The 24,175-nt window shown below is 51.4% G+C and overlaps 1 long non-coding RNA gene and 2 other non-coding genes across 3 annotated transcripts in view; 2 read left to right on the forward strand and 1 right to left on the reverse strand.

Moving 5' to 3' along the window:
- The window catches only part of Mir9-3hg (Mir9-3 host gene), a 36,397-nt gene that overhangs the window by 1,497 nt on the left and 10,725 nt on the right, over window positions 1–24,175 (forward strand). Inside the window, exons 3-6 of the long non-coding RNA XR_010062647.1 lie at window positions 1,555–1,707; window positions 2,067–2,469; window positions 6,215–6,293; window positions 16,886–16,985. This is a non-coding gene — a long non-coding RNA (Mir9-3 host gene). The remainder of the gene's footprint in view (window positions 1–1,554; window positions 1,708–2,066; window positions 2,470–6,214; window positions 6,294–16,885; window positions 16,986–24,175) is intronic.
- Mir3597-3 (microRNA 3597-3) lies at window positions 7,467–7,581 on the reverse strand. Its single transcript, NR_037346.1, has one exon. It is a non-coding gene; the product is annotated as a microRNA 3597-3 (primary transcript).
- Window positions 7,478–7,567, forward strand: Mir9-3 (microRNA 9-3). Its single transcript, NR_031812.1, has one exon. It is a non-coding gene; the product is annotated as a microRNA 9-3 (primary transcript).

Consider the following 24,175-nt stretch of genomic DNA (forward strand, 5'->3'; position numbering starts at 1 on the left):
GAGGCCTAATGGATTCAAGGCCTGCGCAGGCAGAGGCGCACCCGCCGGCCTGCCCGCGCTCTCAGTAGCGGACAATGGAGTCCCGGGGTGACCTAAACAAAGAATTTGGAAGTAGTTAAACTGCAGAACACGTTCTGGGCCTGGGTGCCTCCTTTCAAAAGGAGCGCTGGGAGAAGAAAAGAAAGCACTGGGGGGTGAAGGGGGCGAGAAAATGCCCAGGGGAAAAGTTGGTAGGTCGCCCTAGTTGCCGCCAGCTACCAGACGCCAGGAATTCAATAGGAAGTGGGGGAGGGGAGGGGTAGCCGAGCCTGCCAGACTGTAAGGAGTGGCTGAGAAAGTTAGGGGGATGCTGGGGGTCCAAAACAAGGGATGGTCTTTACCTCAGGCAAGACACACACACACACACACACACACACACACACACACACACACACACACACACGGTCCAGTCTTCAAGGTTAGAGTGATCAAAGAGACCAAGGGAAGATCATCGTCAACTTTAGAGACTACCAAAGAAGCCTGTGGATGGAGTGTGTGAAGAGAAATAGTTGGCTCTTCAAGCCTTCCCCACCAAGATCTCACTCCTCTCTCTAAGTTTCTGTACTAGATCATCGTATCTCAGGGTCTCTGAAGCTGCTCTGTCGGGTCTTTGGACGTGTTTCCCTCTCAGATCCTTTTCTGGAAGCTTTTTTCTGGTTTTCTGTCCCCATCTAGTTCCGAAAGTCTGACTTATCACGTTCACCTTGCTTCCTGCTTCTCTGCTTTTCTTTCCCCTCTTTCTCCTCTTGCCCTGTTCTGCACAATCAGCAATCTAGATTCTTCTAATAAGAACCCTACACACACACACACACACACACACACACACACACTTTTCCCCCTTTTAAGGTCAGGCCTCCAAGCGTAGAGATTAAGGCCAGTTGATATGCTATCTTATGTTTATCTGGACTAAATTTTCCACCATGAACACCAGCACAACCTGGGAATAGAAGACGTCTAGAAAACCAGCTACATTGATCTCAAATTAATTTTAAGAGGAAGGATCTAGGAAGATCATGGAGACCAAAACAGTAAAAAAACAAAAAAAAAAAAAACAAAAAAAAAAAACAGGAAGAAAAAAACGCAACGAGGCCAGGAAGAAGAAAGGAGCGGTGGCAGGCGCAGCTTCCGGGAGGTGGTGTCCTAGGAGTCCGGGAGAACATTCCCTATTCAAACGGCTCGGCTCCCTCCTTTGGGAGGCGATCAGTTTGCAAGGGGTTAACTGCGTTGCTCATGAACTTGGCCTGTCTGTCTGGCTCAGGATGAATGATGAGACACGCTGACAAGTTCGGCCGGAGGGACCTCCCCTGCTGTGGTGGCGAGAGAAACACACACTGGCAGAAGGGACCCTGAGCGAACCACCGGGGCGCAAGAGGAAGAGGTGGTTCCGCAGGTCAGGCACTCGGGTCTGCCTGCCCTCTCTGTTCCCGCCTCCTCTTGACCTTTCGCCCCCTTCCTTGTAGCTTCCTAATATGTTGGAGCACTAGAATTTTCAGGGGCTTTGACTCTGAGTCCCAGAACCCCATATCCGCCCTGCGGACAATGCCGAGCGCGGTGCAACCGGGCTCTGGAGCCTGCCCCGGGGAGGTCGGATTCAGCATTTGGACAGCGGCTCGGGGGCGGTCTGCGGCCCAAAGAGTTTGCAAGTGCACCGCCCCCGCGTGAGGCGAGGTAGGGCGGCTCTGGGTCTCCGATGAGCATGATCCAGGCTGGAACACAACCCAGGCTGTCAACGAAACACGTTCCTGCGAGCTAAAGGGTCCCTTTCGAGCTCGCATTGGGACCCCAAAACTAGCCAATCCCCTCGTGGGTTCCCTCAGCCAACACTTGTGTGTGTGAAAAGATCAAATGCCCCCTTTGCACCCACAGCGCAGACGTCCCTCAAGCCCTAGGCTTTCCATTCTTCCCCGAGCATCCTGGATCCCCCGGCTTGGAGCTGCCTGTGAGGCTTCCAGCCCTCTGTTTGTCACCACTTCCCAGGTGGTTGGTGGCTCTGGGTGAGCCCGGTGGTGAGGGCCGTTTGCGGGGAGGGTTGTTCGGACGCAAGCTGGGCGCGGGCAGGCAGGGTCGGGTCGTAGGGCAGGGCGCCCCTCGCCTCCTGCCTCCGCCTCTCCGTTCCGCACTGGCCCGAGCGAAGCCAGGGGGGCGGGGGGAGCCGCGCTGACGTCACTGCGGGCCGTGCCCGCCCGAGAAGGCGGCGCTGAGCCGCTCAGAGCCGAGAGAAGCGGCGCGCCGCCAGGAACCCCAGCGCCAACGCCGCCGCGCCTGCTTCCAGCAGCTCTCGGCCACGCGACCGTGCGGGCAGCGGCGCCTGGAGGGTGGCCGGAGCTGGGCCTGAGCCTGGGGACTCGCCTGATCCTGGGCGGCCGAACCACCGTCACCACAGCCGCCCCACCCCCGCCGTCGCCTCGTGGGGCCCCGGCCCCCTCCCGGGTCCGTAAGTCCACTGCCTTCTGCGTCTTGGCCAGGCTAGGAGAGAGGGGCTAGGGCGTCAGGGCGGTAGTCTTCACTAAAACAGTGTCAGGGGGCCAGCTGGACTGGTTAAGGGGCCTGGGGTGTCTCTGTGGGTCCCTCTTGAACATCTCAAGGGCTCAGGGCTTTTCTGGACTATGGGAGGGTTGTGGGTTACGCTCTAATTGTGGATCAGAGCTCAGGGATCTCCCGCAAATCGTCAAGACCAAGGTCAAGGGTCTTGGGATAGCGAGACGCACCTGCGGTGTTCAGAAAAGGACAGGGTGAGAGGTCTGATGGAAGTTGTGGGGAGGTAGAGAGGCTTTAGAGGAAGAATGTTTCTGAGAGGTTCCAGGGAGTTCCCCCTCCCTAACTCCTACCCGAGACTCTCCTCTGCCTTCTTATCCCTCATCCCCCACCAACACACAAATAACAAAGTGGCTTCCTGGAAAAAAATTTTTTTTGAGAAAGATGCAACACACAACACCCACTCTAAACAAGATTTATGACGTCTTCTTTCCCCTTCTGAAATGGGAAGTTAGGAACGCCTTTCTTTTCAGTACCCCACTCTATGCTTTGGGGCAGGCCTTTTGGAGCTGTCTGTGGGTGTCTCTGAAGCTTCCTCCAGTCTATCCTCCTCTGAGCTGAGAAGAGCAAGGGAACCACGGATGCCATGGATGGAGCTTGAGGCTGTTTAGAGTCTTCTCTGGGAAAAGCTGAGGTGGTACAGGGTATCAGAGGAAGGTGGCAGCTGGCTCGAGCAAGGAGTGGCTCCAGGCTAGATCTTTGGAGCAGCAAAAACATCCAAAAAAATACAATCTATTGAGCCATTGTGGCAGAGAGGCCAGATGATCTTGATACTGAGCCTCAAAGGGAGAGAGAGAGACCCTCTTTGAATATTCTTTATATTCGGGAGGTGATAGGATCTTAAGGCACTGGAGTTTGAGGGTCCAGCTTTCAGTGAAGGGAGGTCAGAGGTAGGCTAAGTGGGTGCAGAGGTAGGGTGTACCTCGAGAGCTTCCAGGAGCAATACTGGCTGGTTACAAGGGAAGGCTTGGCCATTTGAAGGAGATATTTTGAGGTCCCTGTTTAGAAGAGCCCACACCCTGCTGCCTGCCTTCACCTCAGCTGTTGAAGAAATGGGCAGGTTAAAAGATAGAAAGAGAGCTATAGCCCACTTGGACATGTGTCTTTGAGGGTAGGTGTGGAGTCCTCTGTACCCTCTGGGTACAAGGAACTGGCTCCATCTGAGGTATCCCATAGCTGGATCTCCCAGTGAACAGCCCTTTAAGCCTCCAGACAATAGGAAGATCAGCTTAGTCAAAGCTTGAGCCTGACGAGGGATGGGAGAGAAAAGAAGCCATGGAGAAGAGGCACCTGGAATTGGCCTGGGTTGTGGCTAGAGATTCTATGTCCTAATTACAGCCCAGAGGGGATCAAAAGGAGTGCTCATTGCAGGCCAAGTGGCTGCATCTGTTGTATTCCATCAGCCTCAGGCTCCCAGCCTTACCTTAGGATCTGGGCAAGTCTGGTCACAGGACTAGGATGTCCACACCCTACTGTGAGTGAGGGCATGACTTGTTCCTGGTCCTTCTCAGAACCCCTTAACTCATAAACTGAATAACTACCAACAGGGAATAGAAGCACGGGGACAGAGGCAAGTGGAGTGGATGCCTGCCAGCAGGTGCAACAGATCTGCGTGCAGATATGCACGCACAAGTAACATGCCAGCCTTAGGGTCCACCTCATAAACTGATTGTGGGAGAAAATGCAATGTCCATTTCAATGGGCTCTAGGGCAGGTATAGTTTCTGTAGATTCAGATATGGGAACTCAGTCAAAGACTTTTGTCTCTGTGTGGTAATTTGAATATGAAAAATGGAGTCTCCAACCTTTGGAGATGTCGAAGTGCTGGCCATTCCCCTGGGTGTTTGCTTTTCTAAGTTGCTGTAGGCACCCGTAGAGCTCACATTTCAAACCACAGCTAGGAGACCAAGGAAGTTCTGAGCTAGTGGAACAGCTGAAGGAAAAGAAAAACGAAAAACAAAACAAAACAAAACAAAAATGCAGGGTGGGCAGCTCTCAGCACCATGGCCAGGGCCTGTCAGCAGCCGCCAGTTTTCTAGCTGGGCCACCTCTAGATCCAGCGCCAGCTCTTTCTTGGGACTTAGGGACAGTAGGCTAGAGGCAAGGGATTGATATAGGAGGAAGTGCATCGAACTTAGAGCCGGCCCAGGGTACAGTGTGAAGATGAGAAGACAATCAGAGCCAAGGTCAGCAGGGCCCTCCTTGGGTAGGCTCAACCCCAAACAATGTGTCCCTGCTGGGTATGACCTGGAGGCTTCCCATCCTGTACATGGGTGTGGCTGCTAGCCCAAGAGACGACCTACTGCCCTGTCCCACCAGAACAGCCTCCAAGTGGCAAGCAGTGATGGTTCAAGGCCCACACTCACTGTGGCCTCCTTCCTGAGAGTGAGCTGATAGTGTCTTCGTACCCCTTGACACTGGAAGACAGAGGTCTTACTCCAGCATTGTGCAGCAGACCCTCTGCCTGGCTGACCTCACCTGCTTTAGCAAGGGACTTGGTTTCCTAAAAGACAACAGAATGTGGCTTTGGTGGCAGTGGCCTGCTGCACCTGAACAGAATGCAAAATCAAGCTTTTTAATCTTTCTCCCAGAGCCCTAACCAGTCCTAGGCTTTCAGGCCAGGGCTCCAGTGTGCTGTAACCATGATCCTCGCTGAGGAGCCATTTTGTGCAGCGTCCTGCTTAAATCACACTCTGAGAGTCCTCCTTCTCTTTCTCTTTCCCCTCTCTCCTGCTCCCCGCTCTGCTCTCCCTCTTTCTTTTCCCTCCCCCTCTCAGGTGAATCGTGCTTGCACAGTTCTCTCTGCCTCTTCAGTTCCACCCATTCCAGCTCAGGGTGGCCGGGAAAGACTAGAGCGCAGGAGGCCGCCCACACCGACAGACACACAGCTCAATGGAAGAGGGTGTAGATTCCAGAGGCTGTAGGAGGAGAAGAAAGGGGCACCTCCTAATTATGAAAAATCCTTTAGGATTAACCAGGCAGGCCCAAATTCGAGGTTCCTTCCTGGGCCTTGCTGTCAGTAGGTCAGCCTCTCTGTTTCTCTGATGCTTCATTTCGGTCTAGCCTGCGTCCTTTTTCTGAGACACGGATTTGTCTGTGAGGTGGCAGTTGAAAAGAGCTGGCTTGCTCACTGGCTGACAGAAATGGCAGTGGGACTGCAGCCCACCTTGGATTTTGGGTCAAGATGAAAATAGGACAAATCTAAAACAAGCACAGGGTAAAGAGGTGCACGCCAAAACCTGATACTTAACAACAATCCAGATGTGTCATTTTAAGGGAGAGTGCATTAGATGCCTTTAGGAAAATCCAAGAACCTTCCGAATCACCCACTTTGGGCCTATTCTTTGAACCCGACCTTATGAGATTTGCTGATGGAGTGTGTGTGTTGTGGGGGAGGGGGTGCCCCAGCCTCACCAAAGCAGATCTGAATGAGTACCCCCACCTAAGGCTGGGCTGGTCCGGGATGCCTTTGCATGGAGGGAGAATCTTTGGGACTTCCGAATAGTCACTGCTGGAATCCTGGAATCTGTTACCCTACTCTATTGTTGAATCGGTCTCTAGCTCTTGAATTTAAGATCTTTCTAAGGACGTCTGGGGAAAAGATATCTAATTTTTTTTATGTTTAATCCTTTGCCTCCCAGGAATGGGTGATGGAGGTGAATCAGAGGGCTCGGAGTGGGACGGTGGGCACAGGAGCAAGGAAGAAGGGATTGGTTTCAGGTGAGCACCTCTGAGTCACTCATATTTGGGAGACCCTGACGGGACCATCAGTTTGGTGACCAGGCTCAATTCTACCGTGGCTCTGAGAAATTCCAAAATATCTATTCCTTTGCCCTGTGAAGTCACTTGGAGCAAGTGGGCCAGAGTGTGCTATGAGCAGAAAGATGGCAGGAGCTGATTATTTTTATGGGAGGGGAATGGGAGTCCAATTCTGGTGTTGGATATCTTCAAGGCGCTGAGACACAATTGAGGGCATATCCTTGGCTCTACCTAGGAATGGTCAGAGGGAAAGGGCTAGCAGTCCGGTGCCGACATCTAGGACCTGGTTTGAGTGTATCATGCCACAGAAATTCTTATAAGTCAGGAAATGTGTATGGGATACACTGATCTAGAAACCCACTCCCTCCCTTAATCCCCGGTCTCTACCGCGTAGTCTGCACAGTGCTGGGCAAGAAAAAAAAGGAAGAGAGACCTTAAGAATGAAGTGATCGGTTCGCAGCCTCTCGTGCGCTCACTTGGTTGCCCTGGCGAGACCTCGACCTTAAACCTCTTCCCTCAAACTGTAACTCTGGGGGTCTGCGGTGGCTGCTACGCACCCAGGACCTTGGGGGATAGGTCAAAGAGGTTCGCGAGAAAGACCAGACTGTGTGCATCCAGGAAAGCAGGCCTAAAGCTTCTGAGGGCAGAAGAGGCGCTTCCCTGTCCTCGCGGCGCAGAAGCCGTGAACGCCGAGGCCATTGTAAGGCTGGGTGGTGCCGAGCGCGGGAAGGGGGCTGGGATTTGAATGTGAGCCCCTGATAGGCCGATCCCCTGACTGACGTCACTTCCCCGCGGGGCGATTAGCCTGCGAGAGGAGGGCTGACGGTCCAGTGCGCTGGGGGCCGCCGGGGCGCCGGAGGCTTCCCAAGCGCAGAGCGCCGGTTCCCCGAGTGCGCCCCGGGACGGCGTCGAAGCGGGCCGCGCACGCACTGAACAGGGAACTGGGGTTGGAGAAACTGGGGAGGGCGAAGGAGGAAGGGAACTGGGCGATCCGGGTAGCGGGAGTCCGTGTGTCTGTGTGTCTGTCGGTCCCCTCTGGCTCTCCGCCCGCGCCCGGGGCTGCGGGAGCGGAGTCCGCTCAGGCCCCCGCGCCCGGTCGGCGGCAGCACGTGGGGCCCACAGCGCGGCAGCGGTGCCGGCGAATGGGAGGCCCGTTTCTCTCTTTGGTTATCTAGCTGTATGAGTGCCACAGAGCCGTCATAAAGCTAGATAACCGAAAGTAGAAATGACTCTAACAACTTCTGCGTGCGATGGCCCGGCCGGCCGCCCTGGCCACAGGAGCCAGAGGAGCCCAGAGAAGCCCACGCCACCCAGGGACTCCAGCTCGACGGAGCGGCCACGCCGGGACCAGGTATCCGACCTCGGCTCTCCTGTGGACACTCGCCGTGTCCTGGAGGCATTCCCTTCACCTCCTCCTTGGTCCCTGCATCTCCATCACCATTTCCCAGCGCCGAGGCTGGAACCCCGCAAGTGGAGTGGGCTGGGGGCAGGGAACGGGCTGGGGTTGCAGAAGGGTCGCTGGCGGGGAAGGCGCCAGCCTTTGGCTTCACCCCATAAATCAGGCTAGAACAATCCACGCCCGGAGCTGCAGACTAGGATTTTGGGATGCAAATGCGATGAGAAAGAGAACCCAGAGAGGAAGGGAGGGAGAGAGGGAGGGAGGGAGGGAGGGAGGGAGGGAGGGAGGGAGGGAGAGAGAGAGAGAGAGAGAGAGAGAGAGAGAGAGAGAGACCGGTAGGCGGTGGGGGGGGAGTAAAAGGGTGGGCAGGGGGCTGCCCTGCCGCTAACAATGCAGCCTTTATCGAATTATTCGACGAGTCAGCCCCTGAGCACCATTAGCATACGGCTGGGGGGTTGCTGGAGCTTCGCCCCTCGGTGAGGTCAAGTTCTTGATAATTTGATCACTTTTCACCGGCTCTGGCAGCTGCCTTTGTGTGCAGTTGGGGGGTCTGTGTGCAGCGTGAAGCGGAGCAGAACTGGCGGGGAGTGTGCTCAATGGCAAGGGGCCTAGGCGGGGGCCTCCCGCCCCGACCGACCGGCCCTGCCCTGCATACAAACCAAGAGCAGGCTGCTGGGCGGGAGAGACGTAGCCCAGATCCTCTAAACCTTTATAGTTCTGGTCGGACGACTGGGGCCAGCGCCTCCCCAACTTCCCCAACTGCTTAAGGGGCAACCAGGCTCTCTGGAGCTCCTCTCCTTCCCGCCCCAATAAGTGGCAACATAAGATGTATTACAATGTCTAGCAAATAAAAAAGCAATTGGGGAAAAAATCTGAATTCCGTTCCCATGGCAACCCAATGCTGCACACCGGCCACTCAAGCTCCAGGTCCCTCTTAGCTGGGCACAGCGAGTGGGGCGTGCCACTGTTCTGTGTCTGTGGTTCTTAGCCCCACAAGGCGCAGAAGGTCCTCCTTTGAGGTTTATCTGCCTTCATGTTCCTCTCCTTCCTGGCATTCCCTTTACTCTCTTTCCTTATCTTGAAGTTTGGGGGCCCCTGCAACTTGGGAAACCATTAGGGCTCCCCGTGGTGATTGTAGACCCAGCTATGGACCCTATCAAGTGTAGGGAAGAAAGGATTCAAAGTCAGTTCCCATTCCTTAAGGCCCGGGGTTCTTTGGGGTTCTTTAAAGCACATATCAGTGTATATGTGCTTTAGCAGATTGCCTGGGAAGGATGGGAGCCCCATCCTGACTTGACCCGTTTTCTTTTCCTTGAACGTATTAAGAAAGCAGATCTGGGGGTGAGGGCCTGCCCTTCAGGGAGTAGGGAACACAGCTCAGAAGTGCAGAGGTGGGCACTCCCTAGGTCACCTCACTTCCATCTCGGCCCAGTTCAATCCCAAGAGCCTCTTGCCTTAGTTATTTATAAGATTGGTCTCTCAGCCTCTATCCGGAACCTGCCCAGCCCCCTTGTGATAATAGAAATCTTTTTCCATTTTTGCACCTACCAGACGTTTTTCTCCCCTTTGCTTAGCAAAATTATCTTAACAACAAAAAGGTTACATGTGTAAACGTAGAAATATTCAGTGATACAAAAAGAGAACCTGCTGGGTCTGGGGAGGGGCAAGGTGTGGTTTCCATATAATAGGTGGAGAGTTTCACTGCATTGCCTTTGGAACCTTAGCTATGGACAAAATTAAACCCAGTGGCAGGAAAGAAGGTGTCTCTTTGCCTCCTTCTCAGGGATGGATCATTGGGTGGAAGGAAGGATTTCATGATCCTGTTATCTTCCTGTTTTGAAAGGCCAGACTTCTTTCTTAGGCCTGTGAAGGGTCACTCACATGTTTGGGGACCCAAGAGCCTCCCCCCCCCTCCAACTGCATCTACTGGGCTTGCTTCCCCTTCCCGGTGCACCTGGGAGCCTGTGTGCGGTGGTGACCTCATTTCAGAGGAAACCAGAGCAGCTCTCTCAGCTTGCTTGCCCAGCACTCCCTGCCTCCTCGGCTCACTGATGGGCTGGGGCTTCCCCAGAGCCTGCCCCAGGACTTCTCGCCCCTACTCCTTTGCTATTTTTTTGAGAACAGGGCCTTCCTAAGCCAAGGTAGCCATGTAGCTTCACAGTTGTGTTTGCAGAGCAATACGAATGAGTGTTGCTTTCAGTTCTCTTGCTGTCCGGGCAGGCTGGAGTCCCTGTTAGAAGTCCCACGGAGGAAGAGTCACAGACTGAGAAAGTGCAGGCCTTTTACCGCTTTCTAAGAAGGGGAAAATCTCCTGAAACAAACCTTGCACTTTAGGGAAAGGATGGGGGGTGCAAGGGAGGTAGTGGTGGTGGTGATGGAATGGGTATACTGATTCTAATTCACAGAATTTATCTCACACCCATCACAAAAAGTTTTCAGGAGTGTCAATCCATCAATTTCATCCTAACAGAGAGATGTTCAAATCCCACCCAGGACCCTTGGAGCCCAAGACACAGGCTCAAAATTGGGTTCCGTATCAACCTCCCTAGCTAGCCTAAGGACTTCCTTAGGAAGCCAAGAGGCCCTGGGGCCCCCCTCAGCCTTCTCTCCCAACCCTTCCTGTCCCATTGGTTTCCCAAGTGTCCTCTGGCCTGACTGCCCAAGTTTGGGCTACACTGCTCCAACTTGCACTAACTAGTCTCTTTCTATAAGAAAAGGCTTGTGGGTCCTGGAAACACGGCTGAAAGTACAGTTGGAAGCATGAATTGGTTGAGATCTCAAAGATGTCAACACCTTTCATTTTACAACTAGAAACACGGAACATTCCGCAGAAGGTTGCACGGTAGGCCACTTGGCAGGGCAGAGTTGAGAACGGCCCTCGTTGAGAAGGAAGCTTCAAAGGCTTCTTCCTCCGTTCTCCAAAGAATTTCAACACTGAACTATACCGGCCATATGGGCCTCAACCCGACTAATGAAAAGCTGGCATCAGCAGGCATCACAGAAACGCACGGTACAGCGAGGTCAGAGGCTGGCTCTAGACTGGTTCGGGAGTTCTCGACCGCTGTCGGACCTCCCGGGAAATGGGAACAGAGCACGTAGCAGCCGGGCCAGGAGGCCTCCCAGGACCCAGTGCGATGCTGAAAAGCATGAAGGGTCGGAATTAGGCGCTCATTTAGCGAGCGTTACTAATCCGAAGTTACAGCGCTAATTCCCTGATCCCGCCGCTCCCACACGCAGCGCCGGGATTAGAAGCGCGGCCGCCGCCCGCCCCGCCCTCGTCCCAACGCGCAGTCCCGCGCCCCGGGGTCCGCGGATCCCGCTAAGCGGTCGCCGATGCGCCTGGCGGACCGAGGCGTGCAAACCGGCCTGCGTAGCCGGGCGGGGAGAGCTCAGCCGGGAGCCCCAGGACAGTCTTGCCCGGACTGATGCGCCTTCAAGGGCCCCGGAAGGTGGCGCGGCCCGGAGAACTGCTGGGTTTTCTCCCACCGGGGTATCTACAACCAGAACAGCCTCCTTTTGGAGGTCGCGGCGCCATTTTAATCGCCTTCTCTTCCTCTTCGGCTTCTCACACGCGTGGGGAGGGATGTCCTTGTCCCCTGTTCCACCCAGACTAGAGCCCGGCCTACCTTCCTCCACCCTGGATTAAATGGCCAATCAGCTTTAGCCTAGGGTGGGATGCGTGTTACCATGGCGACAGTTAGAGCCCCCTAGCAGTGGTACCCATCACCGAGGGTATCTTCACTCCACCTGAAGAATGTGAAAGGAAATTGGGGACAAGCTAGAGGTAAGGGGCTGAAGGAAGGTTCTGACAGTTTATCCTCACACTCTCTCCATTCTGGACTAGGGTCCAGATGTAGATGTGAATGGTGTGGACCCCACCTTGATAACTATCTGGGCTTGTTCCGCTTTTTAATGAACTGAAGATGAGCACTCCACAATCTTTCTCATCTTGGTCTGAAGGCCCTTCTCTCTCTTCCAAATTCGGGAGTCTAAAAAAACTTTTCCCTAACTGCCCTGAGGTTAAGTACTGTGATTTCAGGCAAGTCCATTTTCTCATCCGGAGGGTGGGCAACATTCAAGGACAACATCAAGCGTACAGTGCTCTGTTAATGCCTTCGAGGACAGGACTTGTGGGGTAAGACCCAAAAGCTTGGATGTCCTCTCTAGTGCTAGGGTAAGCCAAGTTTGGGTGTCTCACGGATTCCTAGAGCTAGCTTTTGATTTCTCCTTCAAACAGCTGGAAAGTGGAGAGACGGGAAGGTCGTTAACAGAGGAGCCGGGGTGGGGGCTGTGACTGGAACAAAACCTTGGTCAGTGGCTCTGAGAATGGGCGGCCACAGCTCCTATAGCGCTGGCTCCTTCCTTCCATCCCGGTCCGGCTTAAGCGCCACTTTAAGTGGTCCCGGCATTCACTGGCCATCCCCTCACCGCAATTGAGCCGCAGGGGTTTGAAAAGAGGGCCAGGGCCTCAATGACAGGACCTTGGGCCAGGCTAATTGGTTTTGGTTCAAGGGGATAGTGGATTTGTGAAAAGCTCCAAACCGCCTTTCCCACGCCAGAGCTGGGTCACAGCTTTAAGGAAAAAGGTTGGAAGAGTTTGGGGAGAAATCTGGGAGCCGGGTGCCTAGAGCTGATCCTAGGGCTGTGCGGTCCAAAACGCCCTCTGCTTGAAGAGTAGGGGATTTGAGGGACCCCACTGAGCACCTGTGTTTTAGGGACAGGCAAGTTGGAGACCCTGCATGCCTGGACTGTGCTAAGAGAAGTCTCCCACCTCTGATACTTTGACTAACCCTCCTCGTTGAAAAGGGCCAACTTTCCCTGCTGGGATCATTCAGAAAACAAAACAAAAACAAACAGACACAACAGAGATGGCTGAGGGACTTGATAATTCTTATCCCAAGAGCTAGACCTGGTCTTTGTCCTGAGACAAAGTTGCTCTCAAGAAAACCTATCTGTCCCTTGATAAGTCTTTAAACCACTTTGGGCAGTAGTAGACACTTCAGAAATAAGGGACAGCAAGTTCTCAGTTCTTGAGAGATAAAATGAGGGTCCAAAGTTTTCTTTACAGCCTCCCAAATCAACCATTAACTGTACTCTGCCTTAAATATTACAAATTGTAAATGCTTTAGTGCGATCATCTCAAAATACCAATGTGTAGCACCAAATGGTATATAATATATCCATCTTATGAGTGCAATATATACATTTTGTTGACATGTAGAATCCTACCCTTATATTAACAGTCATGGTGGGGTGAAATCAGATCAATGCTAGGCAGTGCTCCACCACTGAGCTACATCCCTAGTCCAGCCATATTTAAAGGGACACTGCACCCATAAAGACCTGCATATCATCTCCATTGTGTGTTGAATGGAACATTCCAATGTGATCACCAGCTGAAGAAATTCCTCCCCAGTCTCCCAAAATTTGCCCTATGTTTGCCTTCTTGATGCATACGATAAGTGGAAGAAAGGTACTTTAGAGAGATAGAGAACTCTATGTATTACATTTTCTATTTTTATTTCTATTTTTAATTGGCTAGAGGCTAATTTCTCTGGGCCTCTGTTAATTCGCACATTGGAGATTCATGTGTAAATATGCATGTGGCATGTGTGCACGCCTGGGCCTTCTTATCACCAGGCATGTGTTCGTGGTGTTTAAATACACACAATTCACATCTACACCTGATTATGGGCTTACTATTTGCCTCTTCTCTAGAATCGGGTTAATTTCCCCTTGGCTAATCCTCAAACCCATTAAGTTCTCCTCTCCCCACCCCCACAAAAAAAAAATGCAAACCCCACTACAGACCAATGGTCTCACCCTGCTTCTCCAGCAGGCAGCTCTCCAGGCAGGGTGCTGGAGTGAAGGTCCCTGTTAGGCAGACTTCATTAATGTTACCAAATATACCCCGGCACATTTACTTGTCTACTATGAAGTATTATTATCATAAATAATTAAAATTAAACTGCACTTGTCAAAATAAATGAACAAAGTAGGGTTAGTGATGTCTTTGCTTGGATTCGCTTGCTAGGGGCTTGCTTACTCACTGATTTGAAGAAAAGAAGAAAGAGAAGGAGGAAAGAAAGAGCGACTGCCAGGAGAAGGGCAGAGCTGTGGGGAGGAGAGGGAAACCCCTCAGTCGTCCGCCACTGGGCTTCCAGTCATTAGGGCACTCTGGGAGTCTGGAATGCAGCCTCAGATGTCAGTTCATAATGAATATTGAGGTGTGGATGTGGAAGGGGGGATTTCTTTGTTTACTGAGGAATGGCCATGGGAGTGGGGGAGAGGATTGCCTTTGGGGATTAAGGAGTGGGCTTTGTTTTTATGAAGGGCCTCACTTCTTTTCTGAAGTTTTCTGCAGCTAATTGATTCAATTCAGACATTCCACTTCCCCACTTGGCCAGCGAGGCCCCGTGCTTGTAAGATGTGCATAGCCCCGTTTCCCCATCTGCTCTGGGCCCTTTCTCCACTGTGACCCTTGAAAAAGGGTGTGAACCTGCACACTAACCAGACTGCAAGCTCTGGAGAGATCAGTCAGGGGCTGACACCTTTGGGTGGATATGTGAGGTGTGCAGGGGTGAGACACACACACACACACACACACACACACACACACACACACGCGCACCCCACGAATGTTCCTAGAGGCATGATTTTCACCTGTAAATACATTGTACGTATACAGTTCTATGAATTCTGACAAATAAATTTACACCTAAGATAGCAGTTCCCCCTTTCCAGAAACTTCTCTCTTGCTTCTTTCCAGCCTGTCTGCTCCTGTCCCCCTTTTGAGGTCCCTGTCAGTTTTATCTATCTAGGGTTTCATATAAATGGAATGTATGCCAGCACTTTTAAAGAAAGAATTTATTTCAAGTCTGGAGGGAGCACACTCCTTGGAGGCCTGGCTGAGCATGTGTCCAAGAATATCAGACTTGGTTAAGCACTCTCCCCCTCAGATGGACCCAGAAATCAAACCTGTAATTAGATAGGAACGGGGGTTGGTTTGGGCTGGTCCTTCCGCAGGAGAGCCCTATTCTCACCCTAGGTCTGTTAATGAGCTGGGGACAGGTGAGCCTCACACATTCCAACTTGCCTGCCTTCAGCGGCATCCAGGAGCTGGTGGTGAGCTATTAATGGAAGGTGCGGGCTTTGTGCTAATTAGAACTCTTCAGCTTCCGTCTGTGCAGGCACTGGAGCCCCCTCACTGGTCAGCCTCACCACCCCCACCCCAGCTTGCAACCTAGTTTCTGTTTCCCCCATGAATTAGGGGGTACTGTGAGCAGAATTGCTTCTCACTGGCTCAGGTCAAATCTCTAGTCTTAATGTGTTTTAGAAATGTGCAGGGTGGCATTTCTCAGACCTCCCTCTTGTTAGGGTACAGTTGCATCACAAGTTCGATGCAAGTTGGGGAGCCATGGTCACTCTTCAGGGTAGGCCAGTGTTATAATGTCTGGAGAGTGTTTTGTAAAGAACTTCTGGAAAGTGTGGCTCCAGTCCCTTGCCCCTTGTTATTACTTGAATTCTGGATGTCTCTGGAATCTAGTCTGGTTGTTCCCACCCACTTTACCTCACCTCATCCTACGGCTGCGGTTGCGGCTGTGGCTGCCCTATCTTTGCTGCCCCAGACAGCCTAGGCTATGAGCTATGCCCCTTAACCCTTTATCTGAAAAAACAACAACAAAAAACCAAAACAAAAACAAAAAACTTTAAAAATATAGCATGCCACCTCAAGCCCAATGGATATAGTTTTTGACTCTTATAAAGGTTTCATTGTAACAAAACTGCATTAATGTCATGTCATGTCATTTAAAGAAAACACAGCTCTCAGAATGAAGATGAAGAGAAAAGAGGGGTGACTCCATGAATGCTCCTTTCAGTTTCTGTATTCCCTCAGGTCTCCTTGGGTTGTGTGCAAAAATATCAAGCCCTTCTACCAATGCATCTCACAGTATTTTGGTTGGGTTATCTTGATAATATAATTGTGAACTGTGACTGGATTGTGGCCATTGTGGGGCCTCTCTGGTTCCCTCAAGGCTTGCACCTACACTGGAGTGGAGCCTGAGAGGGCTGCAGAAATCCAGTGCTTATGGGGAAGGTAGGACTGGCTTGTTTGTATGGCTTTTCCTGCCCCTGGGGGTGATAATTCCTCACTTGACGTTCTAGAGTTCAAGATGTGGGATCACCAGGTTTAAAAACCTCACACTGTAAATTTTAGAAAGGCTGGGCTGCAGGGAGCTGAGAGTGCTCTACTCTGAGGCAGAATTCTCTCACAGGTTCTATCCTGTTCCACACTGCGTGTATCCTTGAGGTGTGACCTCCACCTCTTTAAGTGAGATGGGGACAGTAGTACCTGTACCTACAGGACTCGTGTGAAATTTACATAAAACATACAAATAAAGTGCCTGGCACACAGTAGGTCAGATGGTATCTCAAATGACAGGGACACACAGACACACACACCAAGGGCTGAAATCCAAAACTTCCCCTGCTGAAGGCAGAATGAAAGCCGGGACAGATGCACACAACACAGTGTCACTAAATAGCCCATAAGCTGCCTACCTCCCCAGCTAGATCCATCTCTGCGAGTCCTGAGGGCTGCAAAGAGCACCGCGGTGTATGGAAGATCAAGGAGAGACAGTATACATTCTGAGCTTGGATGACTGACTAGAGGGATATCTGTCTTGAGACATTGAAGTCAGCAGACTGGCACTGGCTACTCTTGCAAGGAACACTAGGGCTGAAAGCCAAGGTGGAACCTCAAGGCCGGCAGGTGTTAGTGCATGGAGAAAACCTTCCGGGGTCTAAATCCTCACTAGTTGTGACACTGGGAAAAGCTATGTTTGTGCCTTGGTTAAGTTGAGATCAGGCTTTCTGCCAACATATCCAAGTGTCCTGTCTAGTACCAAACATGGGTACTACATAGAACCGGCTCCCTTCCACAGCAAGTACCCCACCCAGTGTCTTCCCGCATCCTGGGCAGGTTGGTGGGAGCTCAGAGCTCCAGCATTTCCCCCAGGCTGTGGTGGTGACCTGTAGGACGCTTGTGTCCTCACCTCCAGGTCAGTGCTGTAGGACCCTGAGGTTTGTAATAAACCGCACATATTTCTAGGGGTTGGTGGCGGGCGCCCGACTTATTCTCTCTGTGTTACAGTTGCTCCAGATTCCCGAATTTCCTACCTGGGCTCTGAGTGCCCTTCACTAGCACCTACTGGCCTTCAGCACGAAGGAGGCTCGCATCACTGCAGGGAAAGGTGAGTGGCTGTAGCCAGGGAAGGAGGGCATGTAGAGTCTTAAAATCGAACAAATAAAACAAAAAACGAACCGGCAGAATGAAACATCGTCGGAAGATTCCAGGACCACGTTGGTAAGGTGACTGTGTTTCTACCTGAATCCCCTGAAAGTGGACCCCTTCCCTCTGTAGGCCAGAATCTAAAGTCACCAAGTCATCCCTCTCATTCCCAAGAGTGCTGTGGCTTTAGTAATACACCTGCTGGCTTGTGCTTTGTAAGGCAACCCCGCTGGGTTGGGACCATCCTCCATCTCCCCAGGACACTGTCCCCAAGACAGGCAGAGCACACTTGGGTGCCAGAATGATTCTGGCCTCCAAAGTGGTTTCTTGGACACCTTTGGCCTGAGCCTGGCTCTCGAGCGGTGGCCAGCAACCTCGACTGGTAAAGGGGCCGCTTGCCTAGGGGTCAGGCTAGCCCACAGTGGGACTCAGGACCTGGTCCTGCGCGCTCGCTCTCGGAAACCGCGTGGTGAGAGCTTAGGCAGAGACTGACTCCCTTGGCGGCCCCGCACGCACCTCCTGTCCCAGGCCTACCCGGGCCTATGGAAGCTTCCGCGCGAAGCTGGCAGGGAAGGCCCTCAGAGCACGCGTAAACCCGACGCCCGGCGCCGAGAGGAGACCCGAAGGACCAGCCGCGTCCCCTGGGCCTGCGCCAAGGCTTCGGCGGGGAGCGCTGCGGGGCCGGGAGGCCATTTTGAGAGCGAACGCACGGCGGCAAGATGGCTGCGTGGGCACGAGGTAGGTCGCAGCGCCGCAGGGTCGGCCGAGCTCCTCCTCGCGCCAGCAGGGCCGCTCAACCCCATGGAAGCAGCGCGCGCGGAGAGCGCACCCGGCCTAGGGGTCTGGGAAGTCGCCTGCGGCGGGCCGTCGCCAAGTATTCCAGGACACTGTCCCCGAGGCCACAATGCCTTTCCCGGCTGTTGAAAAGAAAGCAGCAGAAGAAAGTAGGCCGCTGCTGGCTCCTGAGTCCCTGGCAGGTATGCTGGCTGAAGGGTCTTCTCTGCCAAGCTGAGGTTCAGGCCCAGCTGACCAACAGTGACAGCAGATTTTTTGTTTGTTTTGTTTGTAGCTTGGACTTGAAAGCTCTTGGAGAGTTATTTCCCAAGCAATGTTAACCTGTGTGGCCAGCGCCCACACTTCCCTGAAACTAATGCAGGAGGTAGTAAGCACCCCTCTCTCTATTATCCTAGCCCCTGGTGTGACCTTAAGGCAAAGATAGACCAGGGCTCAAACAGTCCTGTGAAAGTGTGGTAGAGGCTGAGGGTGACCTAGAGACCCCCATCCTCACCGCTCAGGCTGGGATGCGTTAGTTTGAGGATGAAGCATCTTTGGACTTACCCTCTCCAGGCCTTAGCCCAAGAGTCACAACTGCATTTCTTTCTCTGTGCCCTATTCCATCAGTCATTGGTGTGTCTACCTTCTTAAGCCTTGGATGGCCTATACACGTGTGTTTGTGTACAGAGTCACCCACCAAGAGACTTCAGTTGTCAATTTATATTCATAGGATCCTGCCTTGTGCCAGTCCTAAGGTCTTGGACCTCCCTAAATAGATCGGGTGATGAGTCCCTTAAGTGACTTTCACCAAAGTGTGGATTCAGAGCTGTTAAGCCCGAGGCCTTGTTTCTTGATTTAAAACTCTGCAAGTGCATACACATAAACAGGAAGATTTATCTTGTCTGTTCTCCTTTCCAGCCATCAGGCCTCTCCTGAACTCACATCCCCTTCCTACCCAGCCTATCTGACAGCTCTCTTGGCCAATGCCTACCACAAAGCCCTGGTCTAGAATAGAATTTATGATGTGCTATTGCCGTTGCTCTGAGCTCTCTGGCAGTCAAGACAAAGAAAACATGATGATGACTTTATGAGCTTGCTCAAAATGGAAGCTCATCAGGATTTGTGGAAGACGAACCTTTTCCCCGATATGTGTTCTGTATAAAATTTAGAGCTTTGTGGGCTGGGGATGTAGCTTGGTGGTAGAGCACTTGCCTCGTGGCACACTTTACCTAGCACCAGAAGAAAAAAATATTAAAAAGCCGGGCGATTATGTAGGCGGCCTGCACATACCATAGACGGGGGCACGAGCCCCCCAAAAGTTGATTTTCCTTGAGGCCACTGAGTTAATAAAATAAGGATATGGACTAGGGATCCCCGTTCTCCAAAAGGCTTTACTAGACCTCCCTGTGGCCTCTTGATTCTCACTTTGGACTACACAATCATTCTTTTGACTGGGATGCTCTCTCATTCTTTGCCCTGGTTCGAGGTGCTAAACTGGACTGACTGTTGTAGGACTCTGTAAAGAAAACCTAAAGTGAAACCTAGTGCTGAGATGAGAGTATGGGTGGATGCACTGAGGTGGTGATGGGGTGGGGGGATTGGGGTGGGTGGGTACTCTGTTTTTTCAGTGTAGAGTTCCTATACCTATATTCTGAGCCCTCCAGCAAATAGTGTGGGCTGGGTTTCCCCTGTAGGATGGGCCTGATTCCTAGCTGCACTGCCGTATGTACTAGACCTCACTGGAAAGGGTCATTTGTCTTTCAGGGGGAGCTGTCAATGAAGGCTGCAAAGCCCTTTAGGTGAAGCCAGGAAGGTTTCCCGTGTTGTGCCAGGGCATCTTTTGTCTTTCTTAGTGGAGTGCCTGCTTCTTTTCCTCCACGGGTTTGCTTCTTGTGGCTTTAAGGACATACACTGACCTAGCTGTGACTCAGCTTAGTAAATGTCAGTGGCCCCCAAAGGTGGGATTTGAATGGCTTGATGACTGTAGGAAATAGTTTAATAACCCAGAAATCTGTACCAAAAAAGTGTCACTCCTGAATGTGGGGATGGGTATGCTTCTTAGTAGAGAGCCCCCATTTTCAGAAAGGCTCCCACAGATCTGGTCCCAGTCCTAACACCTTCCAGCAGGGTCTCCAAGGGGAAAGCAACAGAACTGGGTCCAGTTCGCAGCTAAAGCCCCAGCTGCAGAAGAAAAACAGGGTTCAGCTCCCCAGATTAGTTACTGTCTGCAAGGATTAAAGGCCCCAAATAATGGCTGGCTTCTCCCCTCCTCTGTGCCAAGGGAAGACATGTAAATACAGCCGCACGCCAGCTTAGGCAGTAGATGTGTATAAATCGAATTTAGCAAATCAGATCATGGTTTAAATGCACTATTTAAAGCAGTCCTGCAGGGAAGCCTTTTACAAAGGGAATAATCATTTTGTGATGCTAATCATCAGCCTCCAATTTATCTCCTTTGTAAGTTCAGATGTTGGTGCACTGGGTGTTCTGAAATTGGGGCGCTCTTGTGTAAGGCTCCAGTGATGACTGTCTGCCTTCTTTCGTGACCTCTCATTTTAAATGGGTGCATGTCCTGTTTCTCACTGGGGCCTCGGGATGCGTGTCACTTAGCCTGATAGTTCTCATCCATCCCACTCATCTTTTCATAATCTCATAGAAGCCACCATTCAGCTGCTCCTGGCTCCTTTTCTGAGATTTTCACTCTTCCTGGGGGGAGATGCAAGCCCTGCTGTTCCCAGGCATTAGAACTTACTCCCTCTCTGATCTGAACCTTCTTTTGTTTCCCCTGAGCTTCTGGTACTTCTGTTGTTGATCCCAAAGACTATTTCAGAGATGACCACATGACACTTAATCAACCTCTGAATTTAGAAGGCAAATTAAATGCAGGCACCCCTTTATTGAATAGGTAGTGTCCATTGACAGGAGAAAGAAAAAAAAAAAAAAAAGCAAGCCCCGAGGCCTGGATATTAAAGTGACTTTTTTCCCACAAGTTAAAATCAGAACTCAAAGAAGAACCTGTCTTCTAATTGCTATAAAAGTGTTTTATACACTGAGCTGTAGTTCCTTTCTCTGCAGAGAAAATAAAATCAGACCATCTGGGTGGGGGAGAATGAAGGAAAGAGATGGATCGGAGTGGAATAAAGGAAGTGGGCAGGAAGCTGGGGAGCTGTGAAGAGCCTGACCTTGCTTAGCTCACAAGCCCTGATATAGTGTCTTTGTCAATGCTGCCACTATTGACGCGTTCCTTGGTAATTATGACTGTGTGTTGGCATGGCGACTCAGAGTAAGAAGACTAGAGGCAGTGGGTAAATGCACGGCTTGTTCTCGCCTTCTAAAGCAGAGAGGAGCTTTTGTGGGTAGTTCTTCCAGGGAGACGTGGTGGAAAATTCACCAGACCCTGTGCTGGAGCATGGGCACTGACACGCCATGGGAGCCAGGTGGCCCTGAGCAGGATGGCACAGACAGAGGGCCTCAACAAGGCTTGGTGTGACATAGAGGTCTCCCAGAGCCGCCTTCCAGTTCCTTTCTGTTGTCTTTGTTCCCCAGGCTTGTAACATCTAGTGTGTCCATTTCTAGTCCTTTCTGGGTTGCCTATTTCAAATAGGTTTATGTCTCCCTGAACTTGATTGATCATACAGTCATCTACCTAATAGTCCATGCTATGCATCTGGAATCAGGAAGGGAAGACTGTAGGCCCAGCTGTAAGGACGGGGTCTGTGGCTTTGCTTTCTACCTCGGTGCCTTCTCCATAGTCTTTAACCACATCCTCATCTAAAAATGAGGACTTGCTGACGGAGTCAACAGCTGTATTGTCCTGCCCAATGTGATATCCAATAGACATGAATGGTTGCTCTCATAAGTTGGGCAGTGTGGCACATTTAAGTAATATCTGACTAAATATAATACATAATTAAAGTGACCTGTTTCTTCTGTCTTTGGAATGAGGCTTCTAGAACATTCGAGATTACATAGGAACTGAAATGGCTGGTCTAAACCAGAGGACGGTGTCCTGGCACAGACTTGAAACTGGTTCTTCTGACCTCACCCAGGAGGTGTCTAATCTCAGGTCTATGCTTCGAGTGCAGTGGACGCTCTCAGGCCTAGAAGAGCCTGTTATGTGGGGATTACCCCTCAGTCTTTGGAGGTGGAAGCTGTGGTCTGAATCCATAAGCAACATTGTGTTTTTCGGCACTTAGGATGAGGGTAACCCTGGAAGAATCTTTAGATAAAGATAAGCAGTTCCTTAGCGGGTTTGTGTGTGGGAGCTGACAGGATCATTATTCCAAAAGTGGCACCCACACTAGGCAGTGGTGACTTCATGCTCTCCCAAATACATAGAAACCACTAAACAAGGAAAGACAGCTGTGTGTCTCAGGTTCCTACCAAATTCCCTTTTGGCTAGGTTCCTTTGGAAGATGGCTGGGGCTGCCGATCTCTTGGCTGCCCCTCCTCCCTCAGCCTCACCGATGTGCAAGCTGGAGCTTCTGGGATACTCCTTGGCTCAAAGCCAGCATTTTCTTGGAGAAGCTCCTGCTTTGGCTCCCTGCCAGGCCTCTGGTCTCCAGAGAGATTTTTCCCCTTAGGGGAGGTGCTGGGCTTGTCCTGCTGTCAGAGGGTAGAGGCCTGTTCAGCCTTCTCACCTTGGAAGACCCCAGGCTGTGGGCTAGCCTTGCCACCAGCCTTAGCCCCTTTCAGAACTTTCAGTTTCTTGCTAGGGGAAATCTGGTCTGGGTCAAGGACCTTTCAGTTTCTGTACTCTCGTCTGAAAGTGTCTCCTCCCTGGAGCCTGAGAGACAAGGAATGGGAAGCATGAGTCGTGGTGACAATGCCACAAGCATTGACCAGGAGTCATGTGCACTGTGCCAGGCTCTGTGCTGATCTCTGCATGCTGAGTCTTTCAGGCCTGGCTCACAGGAGTATATCTAGTACAGGGTTCACCCTTCTTTTCTTAACCAAATGTCATGGGGAATTGCTTGAGGCAGGTCTCAGGAGCTGTAGCTCATAGGAAGCTATCTCAGTTATCACAAGGCTCTTGTCTCCCAAGGACTCTGTTTGGGCCATAAGAAGACGTCTCTGCAATATCTCCTGCTTAAGGCAGGCAACACTGCTGAATAATCCAGAGAGAACTCAGTGCTAGGTCCCCAGAAGCCCAGGAAGGAATTAGAGAGGTGAGAAATATCTCATCTGGTCCTGACTTGTCTTGACAGTGTCTGTCAGCTAACAACTTGCTGTGCTCCAGTATAAAACTCAGGTGGTTCTAGGACAGCCAGAGACACATAGAGAAATCCTTTCTCAATAAAATAAAATAAAATAAAATAAAATAAAATAAAATAAAATAAAATCAGGGTGAACAAACTCCACAAGCTTCCACAATTGCAAGATACTGACCGTTCAGGGTGAATGCCTTACTTTCTGCTCCTAGAAGTGCTAGACTTCTAAGGGGGAAGGATGGGGTCTGTGTCCTTTGTCCAATCTTGTTTTCTTTCTAAGGTGTGTATGTGTGTGTGTGTGTGTGAGAGAGAGAGAGGGGGGGGGTACAGATACCTTCAGAACCCAGAAGAGGGCTTCCAATTCCCTGGAAATGAAATTTCAGGTATTGTAAGCCAACAAGAGTGTGCAGATCTATATCAGTCCCGGCCCCTTGGTTAACTGCTGCATCATCTCACCAGCCCTCAACCTTATTCTTGTAAGCAGAGAATGCCAGACCCCTTCTGCCTGCCAGTTTGGCAGCCTAAAGTCCTGCTGGTTAGGACAGTGGCCATCATTTCTGAGAGTGTCACTTTTTTACCAAGTGCTTAGGGAAGGTAAAGAGAGAGAGAAGTCTCTAGTTTACCTCTTGTTATGAGCCTGCAACTTTCTGGTACCCCATTGTACTTAAATATATATTAGTATATTAGTATTTATGTATGTTTATTTACATAGTGTGTGTGTGTGTGTGTGTGTGTGTGTGTGTGTGTGTGTGTGTGTGTGTGTGTAGATAGAGGACAACGTGCAGGAGTTGGTTCTCTCTACTGTGTGGGCCTGGTAATCAAACTCAGGTTGTCAGGCTTGGCAACCTTCCTGAGCCATCTCGCCAACCTCTCCCTTATGTTGCCAGAGCACAGCAGTGAGGCAGAGGCCACGGGCTCAACAGGATCCAGGCTGGGCCTTTCTGATCTAGTTCAGAAACAAGGAGCACGATGTTCTCCTCTTTGTGAATTTAGGATTAGCACTCAAGAAATACCAGGGCCCAAGTTCAACCTCTGGGTCTGAGAAAGAAGAGAGAAAGGAGAGGAGAGAGGCAGAGGGGAGAGGAGATGTCGTGTCACACATTTGATATAAATAAAATCTCTGGAAGATGGTAAGCAAGGGAGCGAGCTTAGCTCTCTCCCACGTCCC

Source organism: Rattus norvegicus, chromosome 1, assembly GCF_036323735.1.
Source record: "Rattus norvegicus strain BN/NHsdMcwi chromosome 1, GRCr8, whole genome shotgun sequence".
Taxonomy (NCBI): domain Eukaryota; kingdom Metazoa; phylum Chordata; class Mammalia; order Rodentia; family Muridae; genus Rattus; species Rattus norvegicus.